The following is a 13,645-nucleotide window of genomic DNA, read 5'->3' on the forward strand; positions in this document are numbered from 1 at the left end:
TAAATTTATATTTCCCATGGACTTCATTGTTCTAGACATAGAAGAAGATAGCAACACTCCTTTAATTCTAGAAAGGCCTTTTCTAGCAACTGCTAAAACGATCATTGATGTTGGCACAGGTGAACTCACACTCCGTGTGGGAGACGAAACAATCACCCTTCAAGCTCACAATTCTGGCAACACATCGGAAATTGAAGGTGATCGTTTAACCCATTCTACTAAAACTGACAATATGGTGCAACCTACTTTGCAGGAAAAGATTTTGAAGGAAGTACATGAGCCATTCTCAAGAAATGGTAGAGGACCTATTCATGAAGAACGAAGGCTACAAATCGAGGAGCTAGATGAATGGCCGACGCATAAACCAAGAACACATGATAAACCAGAACTACGCTAGAACAAGCTCAACACCTTCCCACATCAACTTAAGGTTGGAGATAAAGTCTTATTAGATGCCGCAGATCCTCACATTGTCACTACCACACCGAATGAAGAAATCCCTCTTACGGTACTTGGCATTTTTGCATTCGGTATAGTCGAGGTAAGTCATCCCAAGTTCAACCCTTTTAAGGTAAAAAACACCCATCTAAAACCTTATTTTGATGAGAATGATAGCAGGAATGAGGAGTATAAACTCCTTGAACCACCATGACCATTCAATGGCAAGGTAAGTCGAGCTTAGACTATAAATAAGCACTTCTCGAGAGGCAACCCGAGTACTAACGGTTTTAAATTATTTAAATTTCAATTTTTAAACATCTAGGTCACTAGCAGGGTCTTTGAATCACAGGTTCCCAACCCCACACGGCCGATCACACGACCGTGTTTAAGGCCGTGTGACCAATATGAACGGAAACACGACTGTGCGATAAGCCGTGTGAAAGTAGGGTAAAAGTTATCTTTCCCAACACAGGATGTGATAAGTGGCCACGGGCGTGCTACCTGACTGTGGTGAAATCTTCCAAATGAACACGGGCGTACGACATGCCCGTGTCTAGCACCCGTGGACAACACTGTCAAAATAACACGGGTGTATGCAGAGCTACACGATCGTGGGAGAAGCGAATCACATCACACAAGATCATGTAACATGATCATATAACCACACGACCTAGACACACGGGCGTGCCTGAAGGCCGTGTGATGACATCTCACTTCGCGATAAACATGGGCGGGACACGATCCACACGGGCGTGTGAACTGGCCGTGCCACTTGAAAAATTAGATTATCTATCTTCTTTTATTTTTCTTTCATTAATTTTTGAATATTCTTTTGTTTTTAAACATGACTTATCTTTATGATTACTACCAAATTATTCCCCCAATTCTCCTGTTCTTCAGAATCATGTTTGTCCTCCAACTTTATTTCTAACAACTCGCTCTCGCTAATCTAGGAATTTCATCCATTTTTAACTCAGGAAGTTTCACTTCTCTCCCTATCTTATTTTTATATTCTTATATCTATCTTTGTACATTGAGGGCAACGTACATCTTAACTGTGGGGGGTATTTACTTCATTTCCCTATCAAAAAAATCCCTGAATGACTGCCTTGTTCTCTTGAAAAGCTCTCATATCATATTTAGGATAAATTTTGATTGATTTATGATTTTGATTGATATATCTTAAATTAAAACATAGGCATTTATGCATTGATTGTTTAAACTTTAAGACATTAGAGAATCAAGCATGATAAGTTGATTTTTAAGAATTTAAAATCTTAGGTTGTTTCCCCAAAGTTTAGGTATTACTTTGAGTTGGAATTCACAAGTTTTAAACATCAAAAAGCCATAATTTGTGTGAGATTTTTGAGCCTTTTGAGCATCTATTAGTTCTTTCATGCTCACTTTTATTATTGCTTTGAGTGCGTCAGTATTGAACTGTTATTCTAGAACTTGCTTGATTATGCATGTCAAGACTACACCATTTAATTTGATATGTCAAAATGATTAAGGCACTTAGGATTAACCCACTCATGCTATGAAAATTCTACCTCCACGATTAACCCCTAGTAAACCCCATTGAGCCTAACAAACCATTTCTTGTATTACCCTTAATTTAACCCTTAATCCATTATTGTTGAAATCCCCTAAATTAATTTGATCCCCATTTTTGTCGAGATTTGAATTGAAATAGTTGCTTAACTATGTTTTATTCTATTTTTTAATTTAACTTGTTCTTAAAAAAAATGTATACATATTAGTAGTAGTAATCTTTTGTTTTTGAGCTTAAGTATTTAATTCCATATTCTGAGAAGAAGCTCTGTTGTACGCAAGTGATATTAAATCTTTTTCTAGTTAAGTGATTTTTCAATTCAATCTCGATTCTAACTTTTGCTTTCAACTTGTGACCACACCCCCTAACCAAGCCTCATTACAACCCTCTAAAGACCTTTTGATTGATGTATCATTTCAATTTATAGTGGTGGAGATTTGATTTTCATTCAAGCCTATGGAAATAATTTTTCATCATTGACTATTGAGTGCTTCAGTTATTGTCCTTAAACACCTCGAGTGATTTGAGTGAATCATTAGTGAGGATGTGAAACTCTATGATATTCTGAATCAAATGTAATTACTTAGATGAGAGGAGACACCTATGTTTGCATGATTAAATACTCAACTTGGAATGTTTGAAACTTTTATGTTCTTTTAGTTGAATACTTAATGTATGATTACCTATGGATTATTTTGAGATATTTTTGATAGAGATTATAAGTTGAAAAAGATTTATTTTGATTATGAGGTGAGGATTTTGCTTGAGGACAAGCAAATGCTTAAGTGTGGGGGTATTTGATAAACTGTAATATATACATATTTTTACACCATGCTTAATGCATTTTATGGATGATTTTCCCTTAGAATTGGTGAATTCAATTCTCCTAATGCTTTAATTTCATGTTTTATACTTAGGAGAGCATAGGAGAGCGAAAGGAACGAGAATCGAGCCAAAAATAGAAAGAATGGGCCAAAGTACGAAATCAACACAGCCTAGACTTCCTCATACGGGCAGACCACACGGTCATGTCAATTTAGCAGATTCGAAGCACGATTCACACGGGCGTGTCACACAGGCGTGTCCCTGTCGAGCCCAAGTTGAGTCCAATTCAGAAAAGGCTAATTTTGAGGGTTTTTAAATATTCTAAAGCCTAAAAATACGCCTAAAAGGAAGAGAAAGAGGAGGGCACGGAGAGGAAGGAAAGAATTACTCGAAGGAAGCCAAGTGATCCATCTCAGAAGCCGGAGTCACCATCAAGACTGAAGATCTCCCCTCAATTTCCCTTTAGGAGTTTTGGGTTTTTTTTATGTTTTGTATTAGTTATTATTCTGAGATGTTTTCCTTTTAATTTATGAACTAAATCCCCTAAATACCTAAGGGGAATGAAACCTAACACGAATCTTGTTATTATTTTCTGAATTGTATGATAAATATTTAACTTGTTCTTAATTATGTGTTTTTAATTCTTGTTTTGATATCCCAAGATAATGATTCAAGATAAGCTCTTATTCAGAGGAGGAATAGACCCTGTCTAAGAGTACATTTTTCATAATTAAGCGGAGTTGTTTGCGCGCCTAGACATAGGGTGACAAGATTTTGCCGGATTAAGGTGAAACCTAATAAGGGGATCCATAGATCAAGTTAATGCAACCCTAGAGTGTTAATTAGAGAAAAGTCCCAATTATTCAATCTAGGGATTAGATGTTATTAGTCTTGAATAGGGATAATAACATAACTTAGGGATCTCTACGAAACAAGTTAAATGAATAAATCGTCTGATTCGGAGCCAGAATAACAAGTATAGTCTAGATGGATTTTTCCTTAGGTATTGTATTAATTCAATCGTTTTCCAAAAGTAATCTCCCAATTCCATTCTCTGTGAATTCTTAGATTAGTTAATTAGTTAGTTAAAACAAAACCCCCTTATTCTTAGGCTAGATAATAAAAAGATAGTCATTACTAGTACTTTTAGTTCCTTTGGGTTCGACAATTCGGTCTTGCTAAAACTATACTACTATTCAATAGGTACACTTGCCTGCATCGTGATAATAGTTAGTTTCAAGAACGATTAATTATAAATTTTAAAACTTACCTATCACGAAAATTGCGATCACCTGTGTGGCATACTCGTGTGCATTTTTTATTTAAAATTTTAAGTGCAGGGGACACAAGGCCATAGCCCACACCCACGGGATAGAACCGTGTATCACACACGGCCTAGACACACGCCCGTGTGTCCAACCATGTGGACCCTAATAGGCTATTTTCCAAGCCTTAAGTCACCCCTTTCTACTCCTTATACCTAGTGGTTACCAAGTTCGAAGGAAAACATGATTATACACTTGTAAATAATCTTGATAAAACTAGTTGTATGGAAACTTCATATCATTGGTTTCATACATGAAAGGTTATTTCCCATTTAGTGTTTATGGGTTTCCATGTGACTTTAATTCATCCGAAATTGGCTCGTTTATGTAACTTATTACCAATTGGTAACAACTTATCACTTGTAAATAAAACCATACAAAAATTTGTAGGCCAAAGCCTACTTCAATTAAGCCAATTTTCATGGTCATATACAAAATGATAAAACATATTTTTACATGCCTTCATTTGGCAAATCAAATGACACATATAAAAAAATACTCAAAAATCCTATACATGCCATTGAACAAAATAAAAATGTCTTTATACCAAAGCTTGACTAGTTGAGAGTGTGTCGACTCTCCAATCGTCTTCCAGTCCTTATGAGTCCTCAAGCTTTGTGAGATAGGGAAAAAGAGAGGGGTAAGAATTTATATGCTTAGTAAGCTCGAATAACTGGAAATTAAACTTACTGAGTAATTATCATACATCCATATTTAAATCATGAAATCATCAATTATGAAATGATTCCCTATCACATGCATTCAATCAATGAGTTAGTCACATAACAAAGCATCATGTAATTTATTTAGATGAGCTCATCATTCATCATCTTATTGACATGCATCATATTAATCCCGTTGAGTTTCTAAGAAATCTCGATGGAATACCCATTATCCGTCAATTCTTACGAATGATCATTTCACATATATGCACTCCTGCGAACCTCACATCTTATGGCAGGATTGCCAGTCCAGGCTAAATTCCCCATATCATGAACTCATAAGGTGATGTTAGAATTACCAGTCCAGACTAAATCCCTTATAGACATACACCCTTACTGAGCTCGGATCTGTATTACCAGTCTAGACTAAATTCAGACCCTAATCGAATTACCCGTCTAGGCTAAATTCATAATGCACATATATTCTTTGGGAGGCTCGATCATTCAAGGAACACTTGTCCGGGCTAGATCCTTTTCATAATTGAGATCAACGGATTACCCGTCCGGGCTAAATCCTTACTACAACACATGCAGGATCTCAAATCACATGTACTTACGGGTTACCATCGAATTCCCTTTGTCAACCTCAACCGAGACATTTTTCATAGGTTACCATCAAATATGCATTTCTATGATATTTCATGCCAATAATAAATGCAATCATCATGCATTCATAAATCATACAATTATGCATATTAGGGGTTGACTTTAAGTTTTCCGAACTTACCAGGTATTTGTTTCGGAGTTGTGTTTCAGTTATTTCGAAACCTTGCGTTTACCTCGATGGATATCCGAAATTTGTTCCTCGGGGTCTATAACAACAAAATTATATCATTAATACCCCACATTATACATTACAAGTCAAATTCTCACCCTCAGTCCAAATGACCGTTTTGCCCCTAACCTTTAATATTTTTATGATTTAGTCCTTAAGCTCGTATAATGAAACATATGCAAATTCTACCTTACCCAAGCCTAGCCGAACATTTTTCCTTCTTATGGTAGCCCTCATTTTCCATTATTTTCACACTTCAACCACACATTTTACAACTTTTGCAAAATGGTCCCTACAAGGGTTTTTCATGAAAATCACCTAGGAAAAGATGTTTAACACATATTCATCTTTCATGTTCCTCCATAATCCATCAAAATAAAAGTGACTCATGCATGGGTAAATTTTTAATCATGAACCTTAGCATGAAATATGAGAAGAAATGGAAAGAGTAAGCTACCGGGATTTCAAAAATACAAAGAACATTAAGAATGGGGCTTGGGAGCACTTACTATTGAGCTTGGAAAGCTTGAAAACCTTAGCTATGGTGACAAGAGAATTTCGGAAGCATGGAGAAGAAGAATGGCTGATTTTGGCTTGATTTTTCCCATTTTATTTTCATTAAAAATCCAAATGACCAAAATGCCCTCATTCCCTTTCTTTAAAATCTCATCCATGCAAGCCCATTTTTGTCCAAAAATTTAGAAATTTGGAAAATTACTCTCCAAGACCTTTTAATTCATAATCCAAAACAATTTCATACAAATTGCTTCTAGAATTCAAGTTTTACAATTTATTCAATTTAGTCCCTAATTTCCAATTGAACACCTTACTTAAAGAATTTCTTCATAAAACTTTAACACATGCATATACTCATATTCTAAGCCTCATAATAACCATAAAATAAATATTTTGATGTCGTATTTGTGGTCCCGAAACCCTATTCTGACTAGGCCCTATTTTGGGATGTTATACCCGCCGTAAGAGTGAGGTTCACAGGAGTGAATATTTAAAATGGTCACTAGCATGACTTGACGATTAATGGGATACGCATTGAGATTTCTGAGAAACTCAACAGGAATATAATGAGAAATGATAATGGAAATGTTTGAATTGATGAGCTCACCTAAGATTAATGCTATATTGCTTAAGAGGAAACTAACTTGATGATTGAGTGTATGTGATAGGGGATTTATACTATGCATGTTTGGCATGAATATATTTTATGGTTTTATGCTAAATAATTGTTTAGTTTACCTTCCTGTTATCTGAACTTACTAAGCATGTTAATGCTTACCCCTTTTTCTTTCTCAGTTTTATAGGGCTTGTGGACTCGTGAAGATTGAAAGACGATTAGAGTATTGTCAACACTACCATCTTATCTTACCTTGGTATATACCTTTACTTTGTTTCAATGGTATGTATAGGTTTTTGGTTATTTTGTTATATGTGTCATTGGTTAGCCAATATGAAATGATATACCTATTCATTTTTTATATGGCCATAAGACATGGCTCATAGGTTGTAACTTACTAATTGTGCATGTTGGTGTTTAAATGTTCATGAGATGGTTAAATGTGGTATATCATGAACGGACATGTGGAATGTGGCCAAATCACTTGGAGATGGCTAGGTCATAATTGGCAATGAGTTATAAAATGAGCTAAGTCTAAATGAGTTTGATGATATGGTAATCCTTAATACAAAGAGGATAATCTAGCATGTATAAAAACAATGAGATGAGGTTAACATGCAAAAGACCATTGAAGGTAGTCATTGGGCATATTGAGGCCCTGTTAAATACTATAGAAGTTCACAAATGTGTGTCGATGTTGAGGTTGACCATTGGCTTGGATTGTAGCCTCCAAAAAGGTCCACACGGGTAGATACACGAACGTGTGTCTAGGCTGTGTGTGACACATGGTCAATTCCATGGGCGTGTGGTACGATCGTGTGTCCCCTGCACCTGAAATTTTTAGGTCAGTATGCATGATAGTAAACACACGAGCAAAGACACGGCCATGTGTCTCAACCGTGTGGAGGACACAACCTAACACACGGCCGTGTGTCTTGGCTGTGTGCCCTAAATGCATGATGATGTTAGAAACAGAATGCTCAGGTGCTTAGACACGAGCAATAACATGGGCGTGTCTAGGCCGTGTGAATGACACAGGCCAGGGACACGGACGTGTTCTCGGCCATGTGAAAACCCCTGTAGGTTCGAAATGGAAAATAATTTCAATTAATTCCACACGGGTAAGGGACACAGACATATCCTAAGAACACGAGTGTGTCCCAAGCACACAGGCATGTGCATTACCTCCATACGGGCGTGTGAGGCTTAAACCTAGAAATTTTGCTAAGATTTTCTTAAGCTCTCGGTTTAGTCCTAAACCATTCTTAATGCATGTTTTGGGTCTCGTAGGCCCATAATAGGGACACTATGAATATGTTTGATTGTTTTTAATTTAGAATAAAATTTTATATCCTGTGATTTTTCGAAAATGTCATGTTTGTGTACGGTAACGCCCCGTACCTTGTCCCTGTCTCGAGTACGAATAAGGGGTGTTACACAATCAAAGAGTCTAGATAACTATTCACTAAGTTTTATATTACGCCAAATCATGGTCAAGATTAATTGTGCTAATTATTATCTAATGCTAAAGAAGACTAAATTGTAAAATAGGCAAAATTACAAAATTCACAAATTAATAATGAAAATAGTTGGTTGACTTCCATGTGGCTAACTAACTTTTAGATTAGGGATCTAAACCACTTAAAGTCCTAAATTAGTTCGATTTCACCTCTCAGCATCTATTTTACCAACTTAGACAAATTAATTTAGTTTATCTCTCTATCTTACCAACTAATCCGCCATTATCGAATTTTTGCTAAATAAGATCTCCTTTCGATCTTACTTATCTAAATTTTCCTTTAGGGGTGTCAATCCTAAGTTTTGAAGTTTATTTGATTTAGTCCAATTTTTACGATTTAGTCTCTGAACCTAAAATGAACTAGCCAACATTTTCATCAACCAACCACCTAATATTTAGCTACTCATGGTCATTTTCAAACAAGCAATCATCCAACATGCAAGAAACATATTAATCAATGTGAAGCACAGAAAAAAGTTGAGAAAAGCTTTGGCCTTTCTTAAGAGAGCTTGATAGTAGCAGTAGTGGTGCAAATAAACACAAAAGATTAGATTTTTATAAGAATAAGTAAAATAAAGTTGAGTTTTATTAGATCTAAAGATTAAACTAAAAATACAATAAAGTTTGAAGGATTAAAAAGTAAATAGAAACAAACTACAATGTTAACTAATTAACTAACTACTAATTTAACTTAACAAAAATCAGAAAAAGTCTGAAGCCTAGAAAAATTGAAGAAGACAACTCAAAGAAACTAAGCTAAAAAGATAATAAAGTGAAAAGTCTCTTCTCTTTTCAGCCAAAAAAAGGCTTTTCATTTTATTACAACCTAATTTTTGTGACTAAAATACCCCTAAGCATCTAATTTTAATTGATGTTGAGGTTGGAAAATGTAACACCTCAAATTTTGTGAATTCGAGAAGAAGGCGAGTGGATATGAATGATACCTATTTTGGCATATTGTTTTACTATAGTCCTCCACTTCTTAGAATTTTGACAAGTTAAATCTTAGTACATAATGAGTCCACCCCTGTAGAATCTGAAGTTTTCACCTCGGGATGTTTCCTAATTGAAGAAGAATACACCAATTAAAGAGTACACTTCAGAATGTTAACCGAGCATGACATGCATATCAAGGATCTAAGAAAGTTTTGAGAGATTAGATTGTTTTCGAGTGCATGCCTTATGGGAGGTATCACCATAGTTGTGATATACCAAGTGTACTCAAATGCTTTGAAAAGTAGGTTCTATAACACGTTTGATTGAGTAAACTGAGTGGATTGACTGGTCAAATAGTATTTACATTCAAATTTCACTTTTTATATTTTCCCAATTTTTTAGGGCACTTAAGGGACAATTTCTGTAACCATTTGACACTTGTCAAGATCCACTTAGAGAGACTAGGATATATATATATATATATATATATATATATGGTAAAACGGCATTATTCAAATGATTTTCCTTCCTTTTGTAATACTCTTTAGTTCTTCTTCTTAAACTTAAATATTAGTTTCTTCTTTGTTAAACTAAAATCTAAAGGTTTAGGGTTAATCTATGGCTGCTTCAACCTCTTGGTAAGTCTAACAATTCTGCATGTTATGATTTTAAAAGAGTAAAGATGTTAAGAGGCATAAAAGTAGTAAGGTGTAAATAAGAGACCCTACACCCATCTGTAATCGAGATGATAGTAAACTGTCTGTAAATAAGATTTTACTAGAAGTTTCATGTTCTTTTAAGTAGATGTTGCTACTGGATCAAGAAGGATGATTGGATTTGGAACTCCGAGCTATAGTAAATGTGAGTTTCAGGTAAGTTATTATCTTGACTCATGCATTTTAATTTATAATGAAGATTCATATGTTGATGCCATCCTGAGTAACTGGTGTGTGTAAGTTTATGAGAAGTATCGTAGATGTGTTGCATGTTTACAAATAAGAGATATGTGTTATTGCATGAATAAGATGATGTGTGGTACGTATACATGTAAAATCAGGTATGAGACAATATGAGTTTGTCTAAAGTGTGAACGAATTTGAGTAAGTGCATCTTGTGTTAAGTGAGTAACACAACCATTTATGATGCCTCAGTTAGGGCAGGTACATTGCTGACTGGACTAGCAAATCACGACATGCAGATATGTGTCAGACCATGTGGTAGAGACCGATGACATCATACGACAATGAAAATATTCGTGGTGCTGCCTCTAGTAAGATGTAAAGCGAACTGACAAATCATGACATGAACATATGTACAAGCCTATGTGGGAGAAACCCATGGCACCCTCTGAGATAGTCCATCAGGACAGTAAACACGTAATATTCTGTAAAGCCTTTATGACGTGTTTTGTAACACCCTTGAGGCGAGAACTAGATAACCACCTTTGTGGAAAAATCAGGGTAAGTTTAGAGACTTTTTCATTAGATAACACTGTGGTAGAGATCTGGATAAGTTTGAAAACATCTTTGTGTAGATAGCCTTGTGAAGAAATTGAATATGAGTTAAAGGCATTTCCTGAAAAAGTGCTCAACAGTATTTCTGAAGGGTGAATCTGCCATAATAGTTTGTTAGTACAGGTAATTTGGCATATTTGTAATTATAAGTAGTTTAAGAGTTTGTCAGTTCTAAATTTGTTTACTCTATGTAAAGAAGTAATCTAAATTATATGATATCCACCAAATTTGAGTGTTTTATGTTGTATATAACAAGGTTATCCGAAAGTATAAGTTGTCTATCAAATCAGAACATTCTCATGATATGTAATATGGTTGTCTGAAATTCTTTTAGATGAATTAGAACATTTCATTCATTAGAATAAGTTGTTATTTGGGGTTGTTTTAAGATATTATCTGATCGGTATTCTGATAGCTGCCAACTAAAGTAAGAGAGATCGCCAAACGTAGGATCCGTATGTAGTTCAACTTAAAAGATCAATTAGTATAAGTATCCTCTATGAACACAATCCTAAGTGAAGTTGTAACATCCCTTACCCATACCCGAGACTGGGACCAAGTATGAGGCGTTACCAAACATGTACTCGAACATTTTCAGGAAATACGGGTTATAAAATTTCGTTCCAATTTGAACCCAATCAAACAACATCTTAGTGTCCCTATTATGGGCCACGGGGCCCAAAACATACATTGAGTAAGGTCCAAGACTAAACCGAGGACCTGAAAAAGTTCTTGAAAAATTTTCTAAGTTAAGCCTCACACGCCCGTGTAGAGGCAATGCACACGCCCGTGTGCTTTGAGACACGCCTATGTTCCCTACTGATAAACCGTAAATTATACATATTTTGACCCCATATTTAATGCATTTTATGGATTATTTCTCATTAGAATTGGTGAATTCGATGCTCCTAACCCTTTAATTTCATGTTTTATACTTAGGAGAGCACAGGAGAGTGAAAGGAACGAGAAACGGGCCAAAAACAGATAAAATAGGCCAAAGTACGAAATCAACATGGCCTGGACCTCCTTACACGGGAAGACCACACGGCCGTGTCAATCTAGTAGAATTGAAGCATGATTCACACGGGTATAGTACACGCCCGTGCCATTTTAATAGGCTCGAACACGGCCTGAAGTAATCGAACACGGGCATGTCACACGGGCGTGTCCCTGCCGAGCCCAAGTTAAGTCCAATTCAGAAAAGGCCACTTTTGAGGGCTTTTAGGCATTCCAAAGCCTATAAATAAACCGTAGAGGAGGAAGAAAAAGATACGGAGAATAGGGGGTAAAAAATTACTCTATAGAAGCCGATTGATCCATCTCAGAAACCGGATTCATCATCAAGGCTGAAGATCTCTCCTCAATTTCCCTTCAGGAGTTTTGGATTTTCTTTATGTTTTGTATTCGTTATTCTTATGAGATGTTTTCTTATTTAGTTATGAACTAAAACCCCTAAATACCTAAGGGGAATAAAACCTAAGACGAATCTTGTTATTATTTTCTGAATCGTATGATAAATATTTAACTTGTTCTTAATTATGTATTCTTAATTCTTGTTTTGATATCCCAAGATACTGATTCAAGACATGCTCTTATTCAGAGGAGGAATAGCCTGTCTAAGAGTACTTTTGTCATAATTAAGCGAAGTTGATTGCGTGCCTAGAAATAGGGTGACAAGATTTTTTTGGATTAGGGTGAAACCTAATAAGGGGATCCATAGATCGAGTTAATGCAACCCTAGAGTGTTAATTAGAGAAAAGTCTCGGTTATTCAATCTAGGGATTATACTTTATTAGTCTTGAATAGGGATAATAACATAACTTAGGGATCTCTACGGAAAAAGTTGAATGAATAAATCGTCCGATTCAGAGCTAGAATAACAAGTAAAGTCTAGGTGAATTTTTCCTTAGGTATTGTCTTAAGTCAATCAAGTTTTCCCAAAAGCAATTCCCCAATTCTTTCTCTGTGCTTTCTTAGTTTAGATAATTAGTTAATTAAAACAAAACCCCATTATTCTTAGGCTAGATAATAAAAAGATAGTCATTACTAGTACTTTTAGTTCCTTTGGGGTCGACAATCCGGTCTTGCTAAAACTATACTACTGTTCGATAGGTACACTTGCCTAAATCGCGATAATAGTTATTTTCAAGAACGATTAATTATAAATTTTTAAAACCTATCACGAAACCTCGCGATCACCTACCCATGTGGAATTAATTGAATTTATTTTCTATATCGAACCCACGGGGGTTTTCACACGGCCAAGCACATGCTCGTGTCCTTCACACGGCCTAGACACACCCGTGTGGTCACTCGTGTCCCAAAAATCGAGCATTCTATTTATTACGTTAGCATGCATTTAAGGGCACACAGTCAAGACATACACCCGTGTGCTAGGCTGTGCCCTCTACACGGTTAAGACACACAGCCGTGTCTCTACCCGTGTGTTTACTACCATGCATTCTAACTTAATATTTTTTTTGGTGCAGGGAACACAAGGCAATTTCACACGCCCATGGGGCGGTCCGTGTGTCACACACGGTCTAGACACACGCCTGTGTGTTCACCCATGTGGACCTTTTTAGGCTATTTTCCAAGCCTTAGGTCACCCTCTAATAACCATATCCACTTATAGTTTTCAATAACACTTATGGTCTAATTATACTCTTAAATGACCTTAATATACCTCATTGCATGTAAACCTCATCTCATTGGTTTTTATACATGCTAGGTTGTCCCCTTTATATTAAGGATTTTCATAACTTGTAACTCAATTGAGATTGGTTCATTGTCTTAACTGATTACCAAATTGTGGCCTAACCACCCCATGTGATTTGGTAATATTGTATATGACTAATTGTATCACACCATATTTAATCATCACAAGAACGTTGGAACATAGCA

Source organism: Gossypium arboreum, chromosome 8 (genome assembly GCF_025698485.1).
Source record: "Gossypium arboreum isolate Shixiya-1 chromosome 8, ASM2569848v2, whole genome shotgun sequence".
Classification (NCBI taxonomy): domain Eukaryota; kingdom Viridiplantae; phylum Streptophyta; class Magnoliopsida; order Malvales; family Malvaceae; genus Gossypium; species Gossypium arboreum.